Genomic DNA, 25240 nt, shown 5'->3' with positions numbered 1-25240 from the left:
AGTCAGTCAGGGTTTTTTTCCCCCCACCTTTCAATTTTCTATTCCGCTACCATCCCATTCACCACTGAAAAATGGGACGGCAGGAAGACGGAAATCACCCGCATAGCAAAAATAATGACACGTGGAACTCAAAGGAATATGGATAGAGAGATGGTTGGAAGGCAGAAAGCAAAGACTAGGGGGTAAAAGGAAGTTCCTCAGACTGGAGAGATCTGGCGAATGGTGTTCCACAGGAATTGGTGTTGGGGCTGCTCTTACTTACTTAATACATAAACAATCTGGACTTAGGAATTGAGGGAACAATATGAAAATTTGCTGATGAGACCAAAGTGAGGGGGCTGTGGCGAATTGTGAAAGACTGCAGGAGGACTTAGCAGGATGGGCAGAGATGTGGCAGACGCAGTGTAATGTAGCAAATTGTGAAGAAGTACATTTTTAGAAATAAGAATAGGGAAAAGGAGGTTCACCTTAAGTGGCAAGATTTTAAATGGAATAGAAGAGCAGAGGGACTTTGGTGTGCAGATATACGGGTGATTACAAGGTGACCGTGCATGTGGACAAGGCCATAAAAAGGCAAATGGAATCCGTGGTTTTGTATCTGGAGGCACAAAAAATGCAAGCAAGTAACACTGACCTTGCACAAGACCATAGTTCAATGGCATTTAGAGTATTGTGTACAATTTTGGCTCCCTGTAATAGGAAGGATATAAAAGGAAATGGAAACGATGCAGCGTAATTTCAGTATGATGTTACCAGTTACAAAGAGATTTGAGAAGTTATGGTTTTTGTCACTGCAGCTGAGAAGGTGACCTCGTGGAGTTTGTTCAAGCTTCTGACGGATTGTGATACGGTAAATAGTGATAATGTTTCCAGTGGTCAGTGAAATGATAATGAGAGGGCACAAATTTAAGAAACATATGTAAGAAGTCACACAACACCAGGTTATAGTCCAACAGTTTTATTTGAAATCTTTGATGTAATGTTTTCCTGACTAACCTGTTTGGACACCATTCACACCTTTGATTGCTGTGATTATCTCTCTGCCGAGGTGTGATAAATGGCAGTTAGAAAGATTACCTGTAATCATCTGGCATTATTCTCTGACTATATAAGCTGTGTCTTTATACATCTCTGCACTTCACCTGACGAAGGAGCAGCGCTCCGAAAGCTTGTGATTTCAAATAAAACTGTTGGACTATAACCTGGTGTTGTGTGACTTCTTACATTTGTCCACCCCAGTCCAACACCGGCATCTCCACACCTTTGTTACCTCTAGACTTGACTATTCCAACGCACTCCTGGCTGGCCTCCCACATTCTACCCTACGTAAACTTGAGGTCATCCAAAACTTGGCTGCCCGTGTCCTAACTCGCACCAAGTCCCATTCACCCATCACCCCTGTGCTCGCTGACCTACATTGGCTCCCGGTTAAGCAACGCCTCGATTTCAAAATTCTCATCCTTGTTTTCAAATCTCTCCACGGCCTCGTCCCTCTCTATCTCTGTCATCTCCTTCAGCCCCACAACCCTCCGAGATATCTGCGCTCCTCTAATTCTGCCCTCTTGAGCATCCCTGATTATAATTGCGCAACCATTGGTGGCCGTGCCTTCTGTTGCCTGGGCCCTAAGCTCTGGAATCTCCCCCCCCCCCCCCAATCCTCTCTGCCTCTCTACCTCTTTCCTCCTTTAAGACGTTCCTTAAAAGCTACCTCTTTGACCAAGCTTTTGGTCATCTGCCCTAATTTGTCATTATGTTGCTTGGTGTCAAATTGTTTGTTTTAATACTCCTGTGAAGCACCTTGGGACATTTTTTCTACATTAAAAGCACTATATTAATACAGGTTATTATTATTAGCGAATATCATTGACTTAATTTAGTTTGTATGTATATTATAACTGAGCCTAAACTACTGCTCCTGTTCTTTTCAGGCTGGGCAGGCATGTGAAACTGAAATACTGATTCCTTTGATATACCGTTGTCCTAAACTCATTCTTGTTGGAGACCCTGAGCAATTGCCACCAACCATTATCTCCATGGTAAGAATGCCTTTAGAAATATGGTTGTTGAGTTTCTCTTGTATGCCAGGAATTTTGGCCAGTTTTGTGCTATAGTTTAGTGTCCTCTAGTAACTGGATCAAAAAATCTCTCTCACATTTTTGTTCCATTTCCTTCCCCCCCCCCCCCCACCTCCACTTTGGTTCCTGCTCTCCTTTCCAGTCCAGTGGCCCTCTTGCTCCTTCTCTTCCCTTTCCTGTGAGAGTATTAGATCTATTTTCTCCCTGGGCCATGCACTAGCTACAGTTAAGAGTCAGACCGGGGACCTGCTCTGACTTATTGTTAAGATGCAAAGTGATTCCCTTCTCTTTGAGCTCCTCCCACCATCAGAACATTCCTGTCCCTACAGAGCAAATAAAACTAGCACGCACTGTTCCTGTTTGTTCTCTCTCACGCCAAGTATTGATACTTGGTGTCTGAGTGCAGAATTAACCATCACACCCTGAACTATCATTATTAGAGAATGCAATAGGGTCATGGGAAATCTTTACCCACTGGTATCTTGGAAGAGTTTTAACAAGTCTCTGTGTTCCCAACAACCACCAGGATCTAATTCATGAAGTATCTGTCCTTGCTGCAGTTGCCTTGAACTGCATCCATTCAAGTCCCAAACACAGTGCCACGACGATGTGTACGTGCTACTGAAATGAAACCATTGCTCAATGTTTTATAGTCTTTAAATGTATTCCAGTGTACCATTTCTGTCATTTACTTGCTAAAACTCTTGACCTCTCACACAGATGGAAAGCAATTGGAAAAAGATTAACACTTTTACCTTTTTATAGGAAGCACGGAAGTTGAGCTATGGCCGATCAATGATGTGCCGGCTGCAGCAGTGCCTGCAAGACGAAGTGAAGCAGAACAACTTTGGACGCAGCCCAGCGTCATTGTTGCTGACCCAGTACAGGATGCATCCTGACATCTGCCTGTTCCCCTCCAAATACATTTATGGAAATATGTTGAAAACAGATGAGTAAGACGACATTGATTATTAAGCCTCTTATACATTACAGTACTACTCTGGTTTCACGAGAATGAGCTTCTACCTATCTTCTGGTGGTGCTCTCCCTGTTTATGTTCCCAGTCAGTACAGTTCTCCAGTCGGATGTCAGCCTGAAACTCACTCGGCAAATCCAACAGCAGTTCACAAGACCGTGTAAAAGTGATTCTCCGTCGCCAGCAGCACAAAATAAATTGGCTCTTTTTATATTCCCAAAGGCAGTGACAGCGGGAGAATTGCACGTTTGCCATCAGTTGCACTTTCATGGCATAAAACGCCCTTAATGATGGAGAGATCGATTAGGGCGATCGATTCGTGCTCTTGCGTCTGCGCCAAACTATCAAAGGCTACTTTGGGATAAAATTACAGCAGGCCAAATTCTTCAATATGGCTTGCCAATGTGGGATTTACTTTAAAATCAGTTTCCTTTTTACGAAGGAGCCATTCAGCTCCTTGAGTCCATTCAATTAAATCATGGCTGATCTGTATCCTAACTCCATCTACCCGCCTTGGTTTTGTAACCCTTAATGCATTTGCCTTACAAAAATCTCACAATCTCAGTTTTGAAACTTTCAATTGACTGCCCAGCCTCAACAGTTTTTTTTTTTGGGGGTGGGGGGAGAGTTCCAGATTTCCACTGTCCTTTGTGTGAAGGAGTCCTTCCTGATATCACCCTTGAACGGCCTAGCTCGAATTTTAAGGCTATGCCCTCATGTTCTGGAATTCCCCACCAGAGGAAATAGTTTTGCTCGCCCTACCCTATCAACTCCTTTAATCGTCTTAAGCGCCTCCATTAGATCACACCTTGAACTCCTATATTCAAGGGAATATAAGCCTAGTCTGTGCAACCTGCTCTCACACTTTAACCCTTTTTTGGCCCCGTTCATGAGCACATAAAGAATTAAAAAGATCAGAAAAAAAATCTTTACACAGCGGCTGGTCAGAATTTGGAATTCTCTACCAAACAATTGTTGGAACAGGATCCAGAAGTTCTTTTTAAAAAGAGAATTCGCTCGTCGCTTGAAAAAGAGGAGCATTAAAAAGTACGAGGACTGGGCAGTGGAGTGGGATAAGACCATGCGATTTTCAGCGTGAAGCATCCAAAGCCAGCGAGCACTGAGATACCATTGTTTGACCCCTGCTGACTGAAGGTCAAGACAATCACTATTTAGTCAGCTGCAGCTCCCAATCCATCATAAAGGGTGTGGGAATATTTGGAGCAGGGCGCACAGATGTCATTCATTCATTCATTCATTCTATACTTCTACTATGATTGACTGTCAGCAGTGGTTCAGTGGGCAGCACTCCTTGCTGTGGTTCAGTGGGTAGTGTGTGTGCTAGGCCAATGTAGCAGAGCCTGGTCTCCAATTGCCTTGGGTCCCCTTGCCATTGGACCAAGACCTTGCTCTGTCGAGCCCGTGTGGTAGCTGGTGTGCAACAGCCACCCCACGTTAAAAGAATTCACGCACAGGCATCTTCCACCCTTTAAAATGAAGTTCGGGACCTGGAACGTCAGGACCCTCATGGACAACCCCAACAGCGACAGACCGGAACGCCGTACTGCTCCCAATTACCCCACCCACCCACCCGCCCCTTCAACCACCGTCTGCCCCACCTGTGACAGAGACTGTAGGTCCCGCATTGGACTCATCAGTCACCCGAGAACTCATTTTTAATGTGGAAGCAAGTCATCCTCGGCTCTGAGGGACTGCCTAAGAAGAAGAGAAGAAGATAATGTGAAACAGCTTGAATTTTTTCTCCTTTTTTAAAATTTCACTTGTACTTCATCAGCAGTCACATTCTTCATAGCTTTGTTAAAATATTTATAAAATTGCATCTGCTTCACGTGCTCCCCGCGCACAGAATCAGCCACAGAGTTACAAAGCTGGAAAGACAATATCAAGACGACAGCACTGGGACTGAGGGGAGGAACAAAAGATTAACTAAAGTGAATGGGACACCTCGGGAGAGCACTGAGAGAGGTTCTTGAAATCAGAACAAGGTTAGTCTTTTTAGATGTTTTTGAGAATACTGCAAATGGAGAAATATTCAGTGCTTTCCCAGACACACTCTGTAAATGTTAAGCGCCACAAGTCGATAACAATTAATTGTGGAGAACACTGTGTTCTGGTCAGATATCAGGCTGTCCGATGCTAATCATCACAGGTAAAACTCTTTGTTCTGCTGTACCAGGCGCTGTACTTAGATGCTGCCTGGCTAATGTCAGTGTCACCAGGTGTTATCAAATACATTTTTTCTTTCTTTTGTTTTAAACAGATACAAACATTCGAAGTGCAACCTTCATTATCTGGCAGAGTGAACTTCCATTAAGTCCTTGCTCCCACAATGATTCAGTGGGTGCATGCACTGAATGTGTGATACTGAGTCGTACGGAGCTGGAAGGTCCCAGCTGCAATCCCTAGGATAGCGGTTAGGGTATTACAACTAGCCTCAGTACCCTTGGGTTGGAAGGGTGGGAGGTGGAAATCAGCCTTGGTTGCTCCTCCTGATCGCTGCCCAGTGAACCTTTCTGTGTGTGCTGATGTTGGGTGAGGGTTTGGTTGTGATGCACCCCATGGTAGAATTGTTCTGTCTGCTTTCACTCTCTCTCAGCTTGCACGTGAAGGGTGACCACTTGGGTGCGTACTTGAGGACAGCCAGCATCTGTGGAGCCATACCTGGCTAGGGTTGGCATCTTCAGGAGAAGTGGGCAGAAATCGGGGGGGGGGGGGGGTGGGGGGGGGAAATAATTTTTGTGAAAATGTTCTTTTTGTTTTGTTTCCTTCTTGGGTCTTTCACCTGTTCTATTATCTACGCCCTTGAAACTGTAGACCCGGCCACATTCAAAATGGAGAGGCAAACTTTCAGTAAGACACCTGAAATTGTAAATGTGGACTGAACAGTAACACTGTTGACTTATCCTTTATTAATACCAATCTCTGTCATTCTCTGCTCAGCTGAATAAAAGGAGTGCTGGTTATGGGCAGAATTCACGAGTAGATCAGTATTGTTCCTGTGCCAAGACAGGAGAGGTCAGTACTGTCCTATCCTTGAGTAGTGCCCATATGACTAAGTGTGCAAGCAGGTGATACTTTCATGGATACTTCAGGAGTCCAGAACCAGGGGTCACAGTCTAAGAATAAGGGGTAAGCCATTTAGGACAGAAATGAGGAGGAATTTCTTCACCCAGAGAGTGGTGAACCTGTGGAATTCTCTACCACAGAAGGCAGTAGAGGCCAATTCATTAAATATATTCAAGAAGAAGTTGGATATATTTCTTAAGGCTAAAGGGATCAAGGGGTATGGGGAGAAAGCAGGGACAGGGTACTGAATTTGGATGATCAGCCATGATCACATTGAATGGCGGAGCAGGCTCGAGGGGCCGAATGGCCTACTCCTGCTCCTATCTTCTATGTTTCTATGTTTCATGTCTGTGTAGTGCCTCAAGTCTTGATCAGCTAGGATCCCATCTGCGGGTGTGGGAACCGGTCAGTGGTACCCTTGTGTCTAAGCTTCAGAAGTTGTGTGCTAGATCAGAGGAAAACTGACCGTCAGTTCTTGCTGCCGTGTGTCAGCCATGGCTCAGTGGGTGGCGCCCTCATCTCTGAGTCAGAAGGTTGTGGGTTCAAGTCCCACATCCACGGACTTGAGCACAAAAATCCAGGCTGACACCCCAGTGCAGCGTGGAGGGAGATGTATATTTATATACAGCATGAATGTATATTTATACACTCAGGGATATATCTGTTTATACACTGTATGGATAGATCTGTGTTTATGTGTTCAACCATAAATGTTTTTCAATGCTTTGGCAACATAAGATGTACCTTGTCATGCCAATAAAGCGATTTGAATTGAATTGAATTGAATTGAGTGCTGCACTGTCGGAGGTGGCGTCTTTCGGATGAGACATTAAACCGAGGCTCCGTCTGCTTTCTCAGGTGGATGTAAAATGATCCCACGGGCACTATTTCGAAGAAGAGCAAGGGAGTTATCCCTGGTGTCCTGGCCAATATTTATCTCTCAATCAACATCACTAAAACAGATTATCTGGTCATCATCACATTGCTGTTTGTGAGAGCTTACTGTGCGCAAATTGGCTGCTGCATTTCCTACATTACAACAGTGACTCCACTTCAAAAGTAATTCATCGGCCATGGGACGCCCGGTGGTCGGGAAAGGCGCTATATAAATGCAGGTCTTTCTTTTACATGCACACTTGCACCTTCTGTCAGCCAGTTACAAAGCAGAATTGATCGTGGTCCTAGTTAGTCTCCAGGCAGATTGACAACCAGCTCCCCCAACCCCTTCGTACTGCAGGAACATTTTATAAGGGAGGGGGAGGGGAGGTGGGAATAAATTTGCAAGGGTTTTTTTTCCCCAAATAAAATATTTTTTATCCTAGACCACACTGCAACTTTAGAATCAGCAGCTCATTCAATCATTATGTTTGCAATATGATTCCACTCAATTATCAGCTTTCTGTCACCAGATAGTAGCTGCATCCTGATCTCAAGTTATCTTTTGTCTTCCTCCCAGAAGAAGATTGGGGGCACAGGCATACTGTATCTATGACCAGAAAGTACATGTTACACCAGAGTGAGAGTCCAGCTATCTCCTGGATGGGCTATCGATTGGGCCTCATATTACAAAGGACAAGGATAAACCAACTGCATCTACTTTATCTGAGCTTAAATTTGTCTCGTTACTAAAATCAGGTGAAAATATAGCTCTGGATTTAGACGCATTCAGCGGAAAGGCCATGCTCTTTCATCTTTGTGCTGGGCCTCCTCTTCTAATAAGTTCCATCTGTCTCCTCTTACACATTAGATCAATAGTAACAGGACGTTTATTGAAGAGAAAAACTGCTGTCCGCAGTCCGGAACCAAGCCAGCTCAGAAACTACAGCCTCAGCATAGCCGTAACCCTGTAGGGAGTCATTCTTGCAGAGTTTGTTCTGCATATATAATGCAGTCTATAAAAGATTCAAGATTTAGTTCATGTCCAAGGGTATGTCAAGACATCTACTCCTGTTAGATTTAACCCAAGGAAAGAACGCCCCCCATCCCCTCCCTGCATCTCAATTTTTCTCAAACCTTCCTCTCCCATCCTCTTTCTAAAGGTTCTGAGGTAGGGTTCCACAGGTGGCTCGTGCACCTGGCCATTTTGTCATTGGTGAGCATGGACAGCGAGTGCTCCTTGGCTATTTTACCACGGAGGGCATCGCATCGAAGTCTGACCTCACCTATTGTCCACTTTCCAGCAGGTGTCCCCGAGTCACTCACAGTTGCATTCAGTTTGCCAGCAACAAGTGCCAGAGTAAACAGTGGGCTTCAATGTAGGGGGCATGATTAAGAAATTTGCAGATGATACAAAAATTGGTTGCTAGTGAGGAAGAAAGCTGTAGACTGCAGTAATATATTCAATGGACTGGTCAGGTGGGCAGCAAAGTGACTAAGGAAATTCAATCCAGAGAAGTGTGAGTTAATGCTTTTGGGGGGGGGCTAACAAAGCAAAGGAATACACAATGAATGGTAGGATACTGAGACGTGTAGCGGAACAGAGAGACCTTGGAGGGCAGATCGGACCAGGGAGCACCGAGGCCGAGTATAAAACCGGCAGTGAGGTAAGGCCCGACCAGATCAGACCAGGGAGCACCGAGGCCGAGTATAAAACCGGCAGTGAGGTAAGGCCCGACCAGATCAGACCAGGGAGCACCGAGGCCGAGTATAAAACCGGCAGTGAGGTAAGACCCGACCAGATCAGACCAGGGAGCACCGAGGCCGAGTATAAAACCGGCAGTGAGGTAAGGCCCGACCAGATCGGACCAGGGAGCACCGAGGCTGAGTATAAAACCGGCAGTGAGGTAAGGCCCGACCAGATCGGACCAGGGAGCACCGAGGCCGAGTATAAAACCGGCAGTGAGGTAAGGCCCGACCAGATCGGACCAGGGAGCACCGAGGCCGAGTATAAAACCGGCAGTGAGGTAAGGCCCGACCAGATCGGACCAGGGAGCACCGAGGCCGAGTATAAAACCGGCAGTGAGGTAAGGCCCGACCAGATCGGACCAGGGAGCACCGAGGCCGAGTATAAAACCGGCAGTGAGGTAAGGCCCGACCAGATCGGACCAGGGAGCACCAAGGCCGAGTATAAAACCGGCAGTGAGGTAAGGCCCGACCAGATCGGACCAGGGAGCACCGAGGCCGAGTATAAAACCGGCAGTGAGGTAAGGCCCGACCAGATCGGACCAGGGAGCACCAAGGCCGAGTATAAAACCGGCAGTGAGGTAAGGCTTACCAACTCAGCAGCGGGGAGAGAGGTAAAAAGTAATCAGAGTGTGACATCACCAGGGAGCAGGTAAGTGATTGGTTGGTGAGTATTTCTCTATTTTTTAAACTTTAACTCTGTGCTTTATAGTTGCTAAGGTCTTTCTGGTGTAGCGGGGACTGTTGGTAAACCATACAAGCGCCCTAGAGTTTATCTTTAATTGGTGGTATTGAATTAATTTAAATTAATTAAAGGGTAAGTCATGTCAGGACAGCCCAGCCCCGTGCTATGCTCCTCTTGCTCTATGTGGGAATTCAGGGACGCTGCCTGTGTCCCTGACGACCATGTGTGCCAGAAATGTATCCAGCCGCAGCTACTAGCAGACCGCATTGCGGTGCTGGAGCTGTGGATGGATGGGTTTTGGAGCATTCACGATGCTGAGAGGGTTGTGGAAAACACGTTTACTGAGTTGGTCGCACCGCAGGTAAGGGCTGCACAGGCAGAAGGGAAATGGGTGACCATCAGGCAGAGTAGTAGAGGCAGGCAGGTAGTGCAGGGGACCCCTGTGGCCATCCCCCTCTCAAACAGGTATACCGATTTGGATACTGTTGAGGGGGATGACTTACCAGAGGAAGGCAGCAGCAGCCAACTTCCTGGCACCAGGGGTGCTTCTGCTGCTCAGGAAGGGAGGAAAAAGAGTGGGAGAGCAATAGTGGTAGGGGATTCTATCGTAAGGGGAACAGATAGGCGTTTCTGTGGCCATAGACGTGACTCCAGGATGGTTTGTTGCCTCCCTGGTGCCAGGGTCAAGGATGTCACTGAACGGCTGCAGGGCATTCTGAAGGGGGAGGGTGATCAGTCAGAGGTCGTGGTTCAAATTGGGACCAATGACATGGGTAGGAAGAGGGATGAGGTCCTGCAGCAAGAATTTAGGGAGCTAGGTAGCAGATTAAAGAGCAGGACCTCAAAGGTTGTAATCTCTGGATTGCTCCCGGTGCCACGTGCTAGTGAGTATAGGAATAGGAGGATAGAGCAGATGAATGCGTGGCTAAAGAGTTGGTGCAAGAGGGAGGGCTTTAGTTTCCTGGATCACTGGGCCTGCTTCTGGGGAAGGTGGGACTTGTACAAGTCGGACGGGTTGCACCTGAACCAGAACGGGACAAATATCCTTGCGGGGAGGTTTGCTAGCACTGTTCGGGGGGGTTTAAACTAACTTGGCAGGGGGATGGGATACAGAGTGGAGCTATAATAGGGGGTGATGTACAGCCAAATATAGAGGAAAAAACAAGTCAGACTGGAAGGCAGAGCAAATATGTAATGGCATAAGGGAGTAGGGCAAGGCTGAATGGCATTTATTTTAATGCAAGGAGTCTTACAAATGGGGTGGATGAACTGAAGTTGTTGATGAACACATGGGAGTATGATATTGTTGCTATCACGGAGACATGGTTGAGGGAGGGGCAAGACTGGCAGCTCAATATTCCGGGGTATAAAATCTTCAGGCGAGATGGGGGGGGGGGTAAAAGAGGAGGGGGTGTCGCAATATTAATTAAGGAGTCAATTACTGCTGTAAAGAGAGATGATATATTAACAGGTTCCTCTAATGAGGCCATATGGGTTGAAATTAAAAACAAAAAGGGGGCTAGCACTCTGCTGGGAGTGTACTATAGGCCCCCAAACAGTCAGGGGGAGATAGAGGAACAGATATGTAGGCAAATCTCAGAGAAGTGTGCAAATAATAGGGTAATAATAGTGGGGGATTTCAACTATCCCAATATTAACTGGGATAGTCAGAGTGTGAAAGGCTTAGAGGGTGCAGAATTCTTAAAGTGCATCCAGGAGAGCTTTTTGAGCCAGCATGTAGAAAGTCCTACAAGAGAGGGGGCGGTCCTGGACCTAATTCTAGGGAATGTGGCCGGGCAAGTGGTAGAAGTGTTAGTAGGTGAGCACTTTGGTGACAGTGACCATAACTTGGTGAGATTTAAAGTAATCATGGAAAAGGACAAGGATGGACCGGAAATAAAGGTTCTAAATTGGGGGAAGGCCGATTTTAATATGATAAGGCAGGATCTGGCCAATGTGGACTGGGATCAGCTACTTGATGGAAAATCCACATCAGAGCAATGGGAGTCTTTCAGAAAGGAAATTGAGAGAGTACAATGGCAACATGTTCCCGTAAAGGTCAAGGGTGGGACCAACAAGCCCAGGGAACCTTGGATGTCAAGGGATATACGAGAATGGATTAGGAAAAAAAGGGGGGCTTTTGGCAGATACAAAGGACTAAAGACAGAGGAAACCCTAAAGGAGTATAAAAAGTGCAGGGGGATACTTAAAAAAGAAATTAGGAGAGCGAGGAGGGGCCATGAAATAACACTGGTGAGCAAAATAAAGGAAAATCCTAAGGTGTTTTATAAGTATATTAAGGGTAAGAGGATAACTAGGGAAAGAGTAGGGCCCATTAGGGACCAAAGTGGCAAGCTGTGTATAGAGCCAGAAGATGTAGGTGGGGTTTTAAATGAATTTTTTGCATCTGTGTTCACTATGGAGAAGGACGATGTGGACATAGAAATCGGGCAGGGGGACTGTGATATACTTGAACATATTAGCATCGAGGGGGAGGAAGTACTAGCGGTTTTAGCAGGCTTAAAAGTGGATAAATCCCCAGGACCGGACGAGATTTATCCCAGGCTACTATGTGAGGCAAAGGAGGAGATTGCAGGAGCTCTGACACAAATTTTCAGAACCTCTCTGGCCACAGGGGATGTGCCAGAGGACTGGAGAACAGCTAACGTAGTACCATTATTCAAGAAGGGTAGTAGGGATAAACCAGGGAATTACAGGCCAGTGAGCCTAACATCAGTGGTAGGGAAATTATTGGAAAAAATTCTGAGGGACAGAGTTAGTCTCCACTTGGAGAGGCAAGGATTAATTAGGGATAGCCAGCATGGCTTTGTCAAGGGAAGATCATGTCTGACCAATTTGATTGAATTTTTCGAGGGGGTGACTAGGTGTGTGGATGAGGGTAGTGCAGTGGATGTGGCTTACATGGATTTCAGTAAGGCTTTTGATAAAGTCCCGCATAGGAGACTGGTCAGGAAGGTAAGAGCCCATGGGATCCAGGGTGCCTTGGCACATTGGATCCAGAACTGGCTTAGTGGCAGAAGGCAGAGGGTGATGGTCGAAGGTTGTTTTTGTGACTGGAAGCCTGTGTCCAGTGGGGTACTGCAGGGATTAGTGCTGGGTCCCTTGCTGTTTGTGGTCTACATTAATGATTTGGATGTGAATGTAAAAGGTATGATCAGTAAGTTCGCAGATGACACGAAAATTGGTGGGGTGGTAAATAGCGAGGAGGGAAGCCTCAGGCTACAGGACAATATAGATGGGTTGGTCAGATGGGTGGAGCAGTGGCAAATGGAATTTAACCCTGAAAAGTGTGAGGTGCATTTTGGACGGGCTAACAAGGCAAGGGAATACACAATGAATGGTAAGACCCTAGGAAAGACAGAGGATCAGAGGGACCTTGGTGTGCATGTACATAGATCCCTGAAGGCAGCAGAACAGGTGGATAAGGTGGTTAAAAAGGCATATGGGATACTTGCCTTCATTAGCCGAGGCATAGAATATAAGAGCAGGGAGGTTATGATGGAGCTGTACAAAACGCTGGTAAGGCCACAGCTGGAGTACTGTGTGCAGTTCTGGTCGCCACACTATAGGAAGGATGTGATTGCTTTGGAGAGGGTGCAGAGGAGATTTACCAGGATGTTACCTGGGCTGGAGCGCTTCAGCTATGAAGAAAGACTGGACAGGCTGGGGTTGTTTTCCTTGGAGCAGAGAAAGCTGAGGGGGGACCTGATTGAGGTGTACAAAATTATGAGGGGCATAGATAGGGTAGATAGAAGGGAACTTTTCCCCTTAGTAGAGGGGTCAATAACAAGGGGGCATAGATTCAAGGTAAGGGGCAGGAGGTTTAGAGGGGATTTGAGGAAGAACTTTTTCACCCAGAAGGTGGTTGGAATCTGGAACTCACTGTCTGAAAGGGTGGTAGAGGCAGGAACCCTCACAACATTCAAGAAGCATTTGGATGAGCACTTGAAATGCCATAGCATACAAGGCTGCGGACCAAATGCTGGAAAATGGGATTAGATTAGACAGGGCTTGATGGCCGGCACGGATGCGATGGGCCGAAGGGCCTCTTTCTGTGCTGTATAATTCTATGGCCTAGAAATTGGGTATAGCCCCACTTGGGGCGTTAGAATTGGCGCAGCGCAAAGTTTATAGCCAGACGCAACTTATCGCCACCTGGCGCGATATTGGGTTGCATCGCCCCTAAAGGTGATTGAGGCGCGAATTCAGGCGTTACACGGGACTCCTAAGGCGCTAAACTTCCGGCGCAACCCAATATCGGAGCGGACGGGCGCAGCGCAGGTGCTCTCAATTACCGATGACCACGAGACTTCCAGGCGCCGGCCAGCTCTTAAAGGGGTGGGTCAGTCAGCTTCAGCATCCACACTCTGCGCCTTGCAGGCCTCAGAATCGGCGCAGGCCCGTCTCTGGCGCTAAAAACTTGGGCCAGATGGAGAAGGTGAGACAGAGAGCAGAGCGCTTCACCAATGAGGCTCTGGAGCAATTGGTGGCCGCAGTGGAGCGCCGGTGAGATGTTCTCTACCCAGACAATGGCAGGAGGCCGAATCATAAGGACTACCGACGAGCTTGGAGGGACGTATGCCAGAGGGTCAACTCCAGCAGCATGGTGACCAGGAGCCCTGTCCAATGCAGAAAGAAATTCAACGACCTCACTCAGGTCGTGAGGGTGGGTGTTGTTTCTGCAAACTTCTGCATCCCTTCATTTGCACCTGACTTTATGGCTACAGGGTGGGCTGTGCCCCATTGGCCATCTGCCAGCAAGCACCCATGGCCCTTTCTGGGCACACACATGCACATTTGACTCAAGGCGTCATGTAAGGGCTCTTGCACCATGGGGGGCATGAGATGATCACTCAGGGCATCATGTAAGGGCTCTTCCACCATGGGGGGCATGAGATGATCACTCAGGGCATCAGGTAACATAAATTCCCCTCCTTTCCCCTGCAGTCCAAGCTGGCGAGGATTGGCAAAGACCAGCTTCGCACCGGTGGAGGACCTCCACAAGTGGTCACTCTCACGGATCTCGAGGAGAGAGTCCACCAGATTCTTGGAGGACGTCTGAGTGGTTCTGTAACCACTGCAGCTGCCGACCCCATTGTCGACACCGATGGTAAGGTTCTCACCTTTTACAACTGTCTCCTTCCACTTGTTCCCCCCGCCAGCATGCTTTCTCACTGTGGACCCATGTCATAGCCTTGCCGCAATCTGGCATCCCTTGCTGCCAAGCTGTCCTTTTGCTAAAGCCACTCTTCCACCTCCCTGCTTTCAGATGCTGCATCACCAGCTCGGGAGCCGGGCCCTCAAGCTGCCAGTGCCAGTGCCTCCGAAGGCTCAATGAGAAAATTACTGTCCAACAGAAGGTCAGCAACTCTCTCCAGCAATGATCAGAATGGCCAGCCCAAATGGCTGCAGCTTTTATACTAGTGCTGTCCCCTTTAAATAGCGCCCCCCGAGTCCGAGAAGGGCCTGGGAACGCTCCATCCAACTGTCACTAATAGCGCCAGGCGGAAAGGTTGCGGGCGCCACTGAATATCCGGTCCGGGGCGCCAAAAAGGTGTTGCACACTGAAATGACGTCATGATCTGCCTGCGCCCGCGGGCGCGCGCAAAGAGTTAGCACCGGCGCTAAAAGGATACTCAATCTGGGAGGTGGCACTATATTCACTTCGCCCGCCCGAAAATTGGGTAACGCCCCAATTCTCGGGCTCTTTAGGCGCTAATCGCTGGCGCTACCAACCAAATTTCTAGGCCTATGACTCTATGACTATGGCATGTCCACGGATCCCTGAAGGTAGCAGGGCAAGTTGATAAGTTGGTTAAGAAGGCATACGGGATACTTAGCCGAGGCATAGTATATAAGAGCAGGAAGGTTATGCTTGAACTGTATAAAACACTAGTTAGGCCACAGCTAGTGTACTGTGTACAGTTCTGGTCACCACACTACAGGAAAGATGTGATTACACTAGAGAGGGTACAGGGGAGATTTACGAGGGTGTTGCCAGGACTGGAGAATTTTAGCTATGAGGAAAGATTGGATAGGCTGGGGTTGTTTTCTTTGGAACAGAGGAGGCTGAGGGGAGATTTAATTGACGTGGATAGGAAGGACCTATTTCCCTTAGCAGAGAGGTCAATAACCAGGGGGCATAAATTTAAAGCAATTGATAGAAGGATTAGAGGGGAGTTGAGGAGAACTTTTTTCACCCAGAGGGTGGTGGGGGATCTGAACTCACTGCCTGAAAGGGTGGTAGAGGCAGAAACCCTCATCACATTTAAAAAGTACTTGGATGTGCACCTGAAGTGCCGTAACCTACAGGGCTACGGACCAAGAGCTGGAAAGTGGGATTAGGCTGGATAGCTCGTTTTCGGCCGGCACAGACACGATGGGCCGAATGGTGACCTCCTCCTGTGCCGTAAATCTCAATGATTCATGCGGTGGAATCTCAGGACTCGATCACAGTGATTGGTGCAGCGTTGATGCTCAGTTTTGTTTTATGGTGTGTTACAGGGAAATAACAACAGCCCTGCTGAAGAACAGAAGCTATCAAGACATTCAGAAGAGTGTGCAAACGTAATGCTGGAGGGGCAAATATCCTGGCTCTAACCTTTTACCAGGATTTTAGAATTTGCAATTATCGCCACTAAGAATGGGAGCTGCTTTCATCAAGCATGCAGACCACACACTTTAAATAATCCTGTCAAATCGATGGCTACGTAGTCATACCTGCTTGTTATCACACATTGGCAGAAAAAAAATGATTATCTTAATTGGCTTTGACACATGAGGCTGCAGCAACAAATCTGGAATTACAAGTGTAATATGTTAATTACGATAAGCCCTGGAAAGAGCAAATTAGTTGGCAGGCACAGTATTCGTAAATGAACATAGGGAAAGGCCATTCGGCCCACAAATATCCTCCTTCTAGTCCCCCAGTTCTCCCAGCCATGCATTCAATGCCTACTATGCAACCCTAACATCGACATCTCTATTACCCTACCTGGTAGACTATTCCAAACATTTATCCCTTTTGGGTGTCGAAGTTCTTCTTGATATTTGATCATTTATTTTCACTGGTTTATACTTATGCCAGCCTTATTTAAATGCCCTATAACCGTCTACAAGGTCCCACCTTAACCGTTTACTCTCTAGGATATAGAGACTGAGGGTTTCTTAAAAAAAAACTTTCCCCATAGCTCCACTCCCCTCCTCCTCCACCATCCCCCCCCCCCGCCACTTGCATTTGGAATAATTCTTGTTGCTCCAAATGAGGTCTGACCCAATGCGTTGTACATACTCTCAGTAGACTTATACTGGCTATATATCTCAGCATTTTAATTATCTTGCCGCATTGTCTAGACATTTATCTAGAGAGCCTACTATTCCTCCCATTCTGGGTCTCCCTTTGCTAATTCCACTCCATTCATTGTGTCACATGTTATCTTGCCCAATGTTCAATACTTTACATTTGCTAGTATTGTTTTTTTCTCCATCTGTCTGCCCACTTGTACAAAGGATCCAAATCCTTCTGCCAGTCCTTAGCTGCATCCACAGTTTTTATTGCACTGCCTATTCTAGTGTCATCTACAGACTTAACTACCTTGGATTTGTATTCAGGTCATTTATGTATATAAGAAACAACAGGTATCCAAGCATTGGCCCCTGTGGGATTTCACTCCTGCCCTCCAGTTAATAAGAATATAAATAAGAGCAGGAGTAGGCCATTCGGCCCCTCGAGCCTGCTCCACCATTCAATAAAATCATGGCTGATCTTCTACCTCATCTCCACTTTCCTGCACTATCCCCATATCCCTTGATTCCCTTAATATTCAAAAATCTATCGATCTCTGTCTTGAATATACTCAATGACTGAGCCTCCACAGCCCTCTGGGGTAGAGAATTGCAAAGATTCATCACCCTCTGAGTGAAGACATTTCTCCTCATCTCAGTCCTAAGTGGCTGACCCCTTATTCTGAGACTGTGACCCCTGGTTCTAGACTCCCCAGCCAGGGGAAACATCCTCCCTGCATCTACCCTGTCAAGCCCTGTAAGAATTTTGTATGTTTGTTTACTCATAACATTTCTCTCTGATGTTTTCTCTGTTTCCTACTCTTTAACCAACTTCCTCTCTAATCCCATACTCTGCCCTGGAATCCCTTAGAAGTCATCTTTTATGCAGAACCTTGTCAGATGCCTACTGAAAATCTAAATAAACTGAAGTTAAACCGTAATTCAGATCAATTGAAATTCATAGGGTGCAGAAAGGTTGAAGAGGATTCTTAAAAAGGTCCTAGTTTAAGAATAATAATTGTTTGGGCAATCATACTAATGACTACATTCATATATTTCACTGCTAAATGGGAGGAAGATGCTGATTTTGATTAACATAATGTAACTTGTGTCAATTAGATGCCCCAAATGAAGTGGAACGTATTGGTGTGTTTATAGTTGGGACAATAACTAGTTATGATGAACTTGAGCTGAATTAATACACAAAATAAGAAATGTTTTAAAAGTTTTAAAGCTCTGTACGAAACAGTCAGTTAATAAGGAAGGACTGGGCGGTGCGTGGAATTTAGAATACTGTCCTTTCAACTATGGGTCCTCAGGCTGAATCGAACCAAGATTGATGGCATGAAAGTCTCTATGTTCACTGTATGGGTCCTACATGGATTTTAATAAGAACATAAGAACATAAGAAATAAGAGCAGGAGTAGACCTTATGGCCCCTCGAGCCTGCTCTGCCATTCAATAAGATCATGGCTGATCATCGACCTCTACTCCACTTTCCCACCCGATCTCCATATCCCTCGATTCCCCTAGAGTCCAAAAATCTATCAATCTATCTCAGCCTTGAATATACTCAAAGACTCAGCTTTCACAGCCCTCTGGGCAGAGAATTCCAAAGATTCACAACGCTCTGAGTGAATAAATACCTCCTCATCTCAGTCTTAAATGGCTGACCCCTTCTCCTGAGACTATGCCCCCTAGTTCTAGACACTCCAGCCAGGGGGAAACAACCTCTCAGCATCTACCCTGTCAATCCCCTTCAGAATCTTGTATGTTTCAATGAGATCACCTCTCATTCTTCTAAATTCCAGAGTGTATAGGTCCATTCTACACAATTTCTCATCATAGGACAGCCCTCTCATCCCAGGATGGTTTCCATTGAGTTCCTCATGAAGACAAGTCTGTGGCATGGAGCGGACCACAATTTGCACTGCTGGCAATCTCCAGCCCGGTACAACAGGTCTAGCTTAGCTCGTTTGCCAATTACATTCACTTTTATTGGATCCAATTAATATTGCTTCTGGAAATCTGTGCAATGATGAGCAAGCGTGGCTGCAATATTCAAATATATGTAATCTGCCAAAAAAAAAATGATCTGATTTATTTTTCACGCCAACTTTCTTCCTTTGCCCATCTGAAGGCAGTGAGTTATACGGTTTCATGGGCGGCAGCATTCCAGTACCTTGTCCAAGTGACCATTCTTTGTGCGTGAAGCTGGACGGCGAGCCTGTTCAACTATAAAGGCATCACAGCTCCGTGTGACACTGTCCTTGCTTGGGAAGGATTGTTTTTTCAGCTATTGTTTGTTTCTGATGGAAGCACTTTGATTCTGTATAGTGATGATATAGTGATAATGTATTAATATATAATGTAATTATATATATTATAATGATATAGTATTAACCCTGGAAGGTCCTAACCAATTTTTTTTTGTTTCTCTCGCTGGTAATTTTTTTTGACATGGACACAGTCTTAACCTAGGAACTTCCTAATAACAAAGTATGAAATGAGGAAAGGCCATATGGGCCGTCAATCTTGTCCCTTCCAAAAAACAGTTAGAATCATGGGCTATACCCTCCTATTTAATCTCCCGAGGGATTGTTCTGCATATATATACACCTGATCCCCAAAAGATTACTGGGCGTTTGGAATTTTTGAACTTGGGAAAATGCCCAGCAGAACAGTTATAGATTCTGTCCTCCCAAACACGGGATTGTTCCTAAAGTGACCTGTATAACAGGAGGGTGAAGTACAAGTGGTTACGGGTCAAAAGGTCAGAATGAATCTGGAGGTGAGGAATTGAGTACCATAAATCATTAAAGTGTATTAGCAATTGTTTCTATAGTGTATTGGCATCAATACACAAAATATCTTTATAGAAAGATCTTGCATTTATATAGGACCGTAGCATATTCCAAAGTGCCTCACAACCAACAAATTATTCTTGAATTTCATTCACACTTATCCTGTCTGTGACTTCTGGTTCCTCTGTTCCACTAATTCCATTGCTTAGTAGTAACATTGGGAGTTTGCTAAGGACGGCCCAGGGTTTGTTACTCTTTTCACATCCCTTTTCTATCAGGTAATCTGGAGTTTGTTGTGTGTGGGGATTTCAGTGCCGTTGACTCAGATGACCCCTGCACCATAATGCTGTCTGTGAGTGAATGTTGCTAAGGTTCCTTCGTTGTGGCTGGCTGGAACGCCCTACCTCACTGCATTCTGGGAGTACTTTCACCGCATGGGCAGCAGCGGTTCAGGAAGGCAGTCCAGCACCCCCTTCTCGAGAGCAACTAGGGACGATCAAAATATGGCAGCCTTACCTGCAATGCCCACATCCCAAAGAATGCTAAATATTAAATGTCGGTCAGCTAGTGCAGGTCCACAGATGGGGCAGTGTTATAAATGCACCAGGGTGGGTGATGGATTAGTCCTTGCCTTGTGCAAGTATCTCTTTCTTCCATTGTGTGGCGTCCACAGGTGTTGTTGGGTTGATCGGATAAAGTGTGGGAGGTGATCTGCAGCCCTTATTAGTCTGTGGCTGACCCTTGCAGTGCGCCAGGCTGGATGGCCATATTCCAGGATTGGGAATATTTCTGCCAGGCCAGTTTAAATGCAAGGCCAGTAGATTGAAAAACATTGCTTTCTGATTGGTGGGAAAAGAGTGGTAGAAAGACGATGCTCTCACTGGTGGAAACCAACCAATGAGAAAACAGTCTTTCCATTGTCATTTTCCACCAATCAGAAAGTGACATTTTTCTGTACTAAGGACAGCACCCACCAAGTATATTTGCAACACTACATTGTCTGTGGGGCTGCAGCAGACAGCGGCAAGATCCAAACAAATATCTTTGCAAGGGCCAGCTTAGAGAATCCACACACCTGTCAGAACAGCTGGCTACAAATACCACAGTATTCAATATAAGAAGAATGTGAAAAGCCAAGAAAAAAAAACAAGACCATCCTTAGCAAGCTCCCAATGTTAGTAGCTTAAACCAAAGGAATTCCCAGCGAACAGAGAGTCCGAGGTGGGGGTGAGTCAGTAACCTTCAGCCTGATTGAGTTTACAGGTAGCAGATCTAGAGCTTTTAACTGGGAGAGGAAAACAAACAAACAAACAAGCCCAAAAGGACGTGACAAGGGTATTAAAGCCTCAGTCAGTCCCCAGAAGTGTACAGCATTAATACAAGATGGTGAGCAAAGGAGCCGCACATGAAAGGAACAGGTTTGGACACCCCTGCATTGGATACACAAATAGTGTGCAGGGTTTCTCAACCATTCCCCCTTCACCCGCCATAAAACCCCGCATACGTCAAGTATGATCTTACTCTATTCACACACACCTTAAATATATCCATATATATATATATTACTCAAACATGGAGTTTCTGGTGACACTGGTTTTTTCAGCGCAATTCGCCTGACATCGGCAAAACCAGCACACAAGTTTGCGGGATTTTTAGCGCAAATTACATTCCCGCGATCTTTCGCGCTAGTTTAAAACACATTGCAGTGGAAGCCAGCCACGCCCCCCCGACGAATTAATCACCATGACGAGTTTCCGCTAATTGCGTTTATTTGCGGGCCTTCGAGGAGGCTTTAAAAATTAAGCTGGTTCTTTTGGACGCAAGGACACTAATAGGCATGTTTTAAAAACTTTTGAACATTTTAATTTACTAAGAAACTGACTACTTGCAAATGGTTCTGTATATATTTTTTAAAGTCATTTAAAAATCGGGTTACTCACAAGTGGTGGATTGACACTGATTAAAAATGCTTATTTTTTGTGATAGACCCATTTTCAGCTGTGTTAATCAAACTGCACCAAGTTACCATTCTTAAATATATCAAGGAATATCTTCTAAAGCAAAATTCTTTTTTTTTAATGACTTTTTTTTCACAGCAGAGTTTGAGTTTGGTGATATGCAAATGAGCTTGAACGGAGACTTGGGAGAGAGAAAAAAACACTTCTCAAAAACTAGTGCAATTTTGGGTGCAATTTGCGCCCGGATGGCTGACTGTGCCCAAAGTGGAGACCCTCCCCTCTTGACACCTTTCAGGTGGTCCTTTTAAATTGACAGGCGTACACAGAAAATCCATCCTTTTCTCAAGAGTTAAATCATGATTATAGAAATGTTACTTAAGTAGCAGATGATTTTACAGAGTGCCGAGTCTGAATATAATGAATTAGATGGAGTATGTCTTTCTAATGGTCACTTTTTGCTGAATTGAGTTGGGATAGTGGTTAGCACTGTTGCCTCACAGCGCCAGGGACCCGGGTTCGAATCCGGCCTCGGGTGACTGTCTGTGTGGAGTTTGCACATTCTCCCCGTGTTTGCGTGGGTTTCCTCCGGGTGCTCCGGTTTCCTCCCACAGTCCAAAGATGTGCAGGTTAGGTTGATTGGCTATGATAAATTGACCCTTAGTGTTAGGGGGATTAAATACGTGGGGTTACGGGGATAGGGTGGGATATGTGTTGGTGTAGGGGTTACAGGGATCGGGTGGGATATGTGTCGGTGCAGGCTCGATGGGCCGAAATGGCCTCTATCTGCACTGTGGGGTTTCTGTGATTCTGTGAAGTGAGTTGCTCTTTAGATTTGAGCCACTAAAATGTCATCCCTCCTCACCCTTGGAGGCAAAACAAAACTTCACTCTGCTCCAAGGTGCTATGTCAGCATTCCTTTTAAACACATCGCTGCACCACCACCCCACCCCCCCCGCCCACAATTTTCTCTCCTTTCCTGAAGGCAGCGACCCCTGCAAGCTCCACAGCCTCCTGCTTGTATCTCAATTATGTGGCCACGCCATGTGCAAAGGGCGATAAGTGCAAAAAAAAGGGAAAGGCTCCCCTTCTCTTAACTGGCCTGCTCACTCCCTATGCAGGTACAGATGGCGATTCCCATCACAGCCAACACAATCTCTCCATCTGCACCAGTCCCACGTCTGAAAATATTTTGTTCGCTGGCGCACACAGCGCTTGCAGCAAATACTGGAGGTGCAAATATTACCCAAGGACGGAGGCAATGACAAGATGACGGGTGTAATTATTGTAGATATCAGATCAATGTTTTATAAATGTGGCACCTACTAGATTCAGACTTGTATTAACATAAGGGTCAGTGATAGAGGTCTATTACAAAGTCACTGCAGTCTTGTGTTACTGATTTTAAAAGAAGCACAGACTTTAATCACAGGAATGGAGAACAGCCATGTGTCGTCTTCATCATGGTAATGTCAAGTATAAGTGATGTGATGCATTTTGACATGAATTGCATTATCCATTACAATGACTTGTAAACAAAAAGATACCAATTTTTTTGCGAAGTATGTGCTTATCAAGGTGAGGAACATTAGTACTGGGAAACTAAATGGTCCATTTTGGGTCACCAGCGTCAGCATTGGGCACCCGTAGCTCAGATATAGCACAATAGAAACATCCTCTACTCTTCCCCAACAACAGCCACAGCCACAACTTGTATATATGTATAAATATGTCCCAAGGTGCTTGAACAACTCCAGAATAGCAACCCCCCCCCCCCCCCCACCCAACTGTGACATTTTTTTCATGCCCCACATCAGCCATCCTGTGGCTACTCTGAGAATGATTACCAATTTAGTGTTAATTAGTGCCAGTCTGGTCCTGTGGGCCCGGACGAACAAGAAACTGGATTGCTTACCCAGACCAAATTTGCACAGGATCCTTATGTGACAATGAGAGTTTTTTGTGTTTGGTTTTAAATAGTGTGGGTAACTCAGTATTTAAAATAGCACCAGCCAGCTGTGTCCATGGGCTGTTTTTATGAAACCACCTTAGTTCTGTGGTAAAGTTTGATCTGTGGAAGATTAATCCACGTAACTGGTTGCAATGCGGATAGTCTTCTTCACTGTTGGATCGATCAAGAATATTTTGTGGTGAATATTCATCTGAGCCCTCTGGCAGTTGAATTCATCCAACTCTAGTCATGTTAATCCGTGGATATATGTGCTGTGAATTGTGTGTCAATAGTGTTTGTGAAGCTCTTATAAATTGTGGTTCATGATTGGTTATTGTCGTGGGGTGGGGCACCATTGTTTCTTTGTTCAATGTAATCAAGCTTGATGGACAACGCCATCTTCAAAAAAATTGCTTGAATTTGAAAGGGGAAAATATCCCAGTAACCAAAACTATTCCAATGCTCATTAGCTTCTATCCATTGTACTATAGTTGTTGTATGTACAGAAGCTACCTCCCAAACCCACAACTTCTACCATCTAGAAGGACAAGGGCGGGCAGGTGTATGGGAACACCACTACCTCTAAGTCACACCCCATCCTGACTTGGAAATATATGGCCATTCCTTCGTCGCTGGGTCAAAATCCTGAAACTCCCTCCCTAACAGCACCTTCACCTCACGGACTGCAGTGGTTCAAGACGGAGGCTCACCACCACCTTCTTGAGAGCAATTAGGGATGAGGAATAAATGCTGGCCTTGCCAGCGACGCCCACATCCCATGAATGAATTAAAAAAATGTAGAGCTTTGTGAGCAGCTCTTATGTAGGTGTAACCAGAGACTGTCTTTCTAAGAGTTTGCCAGAGGGGCTGGGTGAACAATGGACACATTTAACCAGTGAACACGGTTGTATGTAGGGTATGATAGCAAAATACTGCGGATGCTGGAAATCCGAAATAACAACAGAAAACGCTGGAAAAACTCAGCAGGCCAGGCAACATCCGTGGAGAGAGAAATAGAGTTAACGTTTCAGGTCGATGACCCTTCATCAGAACTGAGAAAAAAGGCAGAAAATGAAACAGATTAAAGGCCAGTTTGGGGGTTGGGAAATGGGGGAGGGGATGAAAGAACAAAAGGGAAGTGACGAGATATTCAAGGCGAGACGAGATGGTAATAGGACAAGTAAAGAGACAAAGGATGGCTCTAGATGAAGTGTGAAATGCGCCGGCAGAGTGAGAGACAGCTGCCGTGTGGGAGAGGAAAAAATGGGAAAAGGCACAAACCAAAGGTGTGGATAAAAAATATATAAAAATGTAATAGGGGCCGAGGTTATGATCTGAAATTGTTGAACTCGAGAGAGAGTCCGGAAGGCTGTAAAGTGCCTTGTATGTAGGGTATATTACTGATTGTAGTAGGGTATGTTACTGACTCTAGTATCGTGCCTATGTCTCTGGTTCTGTAAATCATTTTGTAAACAAATCTGGACAGCAATAGCCTGTACAGTACTAAGATTTTTAGTTTTGTGATACTTTCCATCTTCCAAATTGACAGAAGTAGTGGCCATCCAATGCGTTCTCTGGTAAACAATTTACTATGATTGGTCTAAGTTGTTAGACCTGTACTACAACTTAATTCATTCGGCTGGGTGTAAGCTGATTTGCACAAGTGGAGCTGTGTTGGAGAAAGCCCAAACTGCAACACCCACCCAGCAGACAGCGGAGACTCTCATCCTATCCATCTAGGCTGGATTTTAACCCAGGTCCTAATGGTGAAAGGCCAGTC

The 25240-nt window shown here is 45.7% G+C and overlaps 1 protein-coding gene across 7 annotated transcripts in view; it reads right to left on the bottom strand.

Annotated features, from left to right (window-relative positions):
* Nucleotides 1-25240, bottom strand: part of LOC147101696 (netrin-G2-like) — a 113314-nt gene that overhangs the window by 65939 nt on the left and 22135 nt on the right. The window lies entirely within an intron of this gene.

The sequence above is a fragment of the Somniosus microcephalus genome, chromosome 23, assembly GCF_052327205.1.
Source record: "Somniosus microcephalus isolate GS21.2 chromosome 23, FLI_Smic_1.0, whole genome shotgun sequence".
NCBI lineage: Eukaryota > Metazoa > Chordata > Chondrichthyes > Squaliformes > Somniosidae > Somniosus > Somniosus microcephalus.
This window is presented reverse-complemented; position numbering and strand designations above follow the sequence as displayed.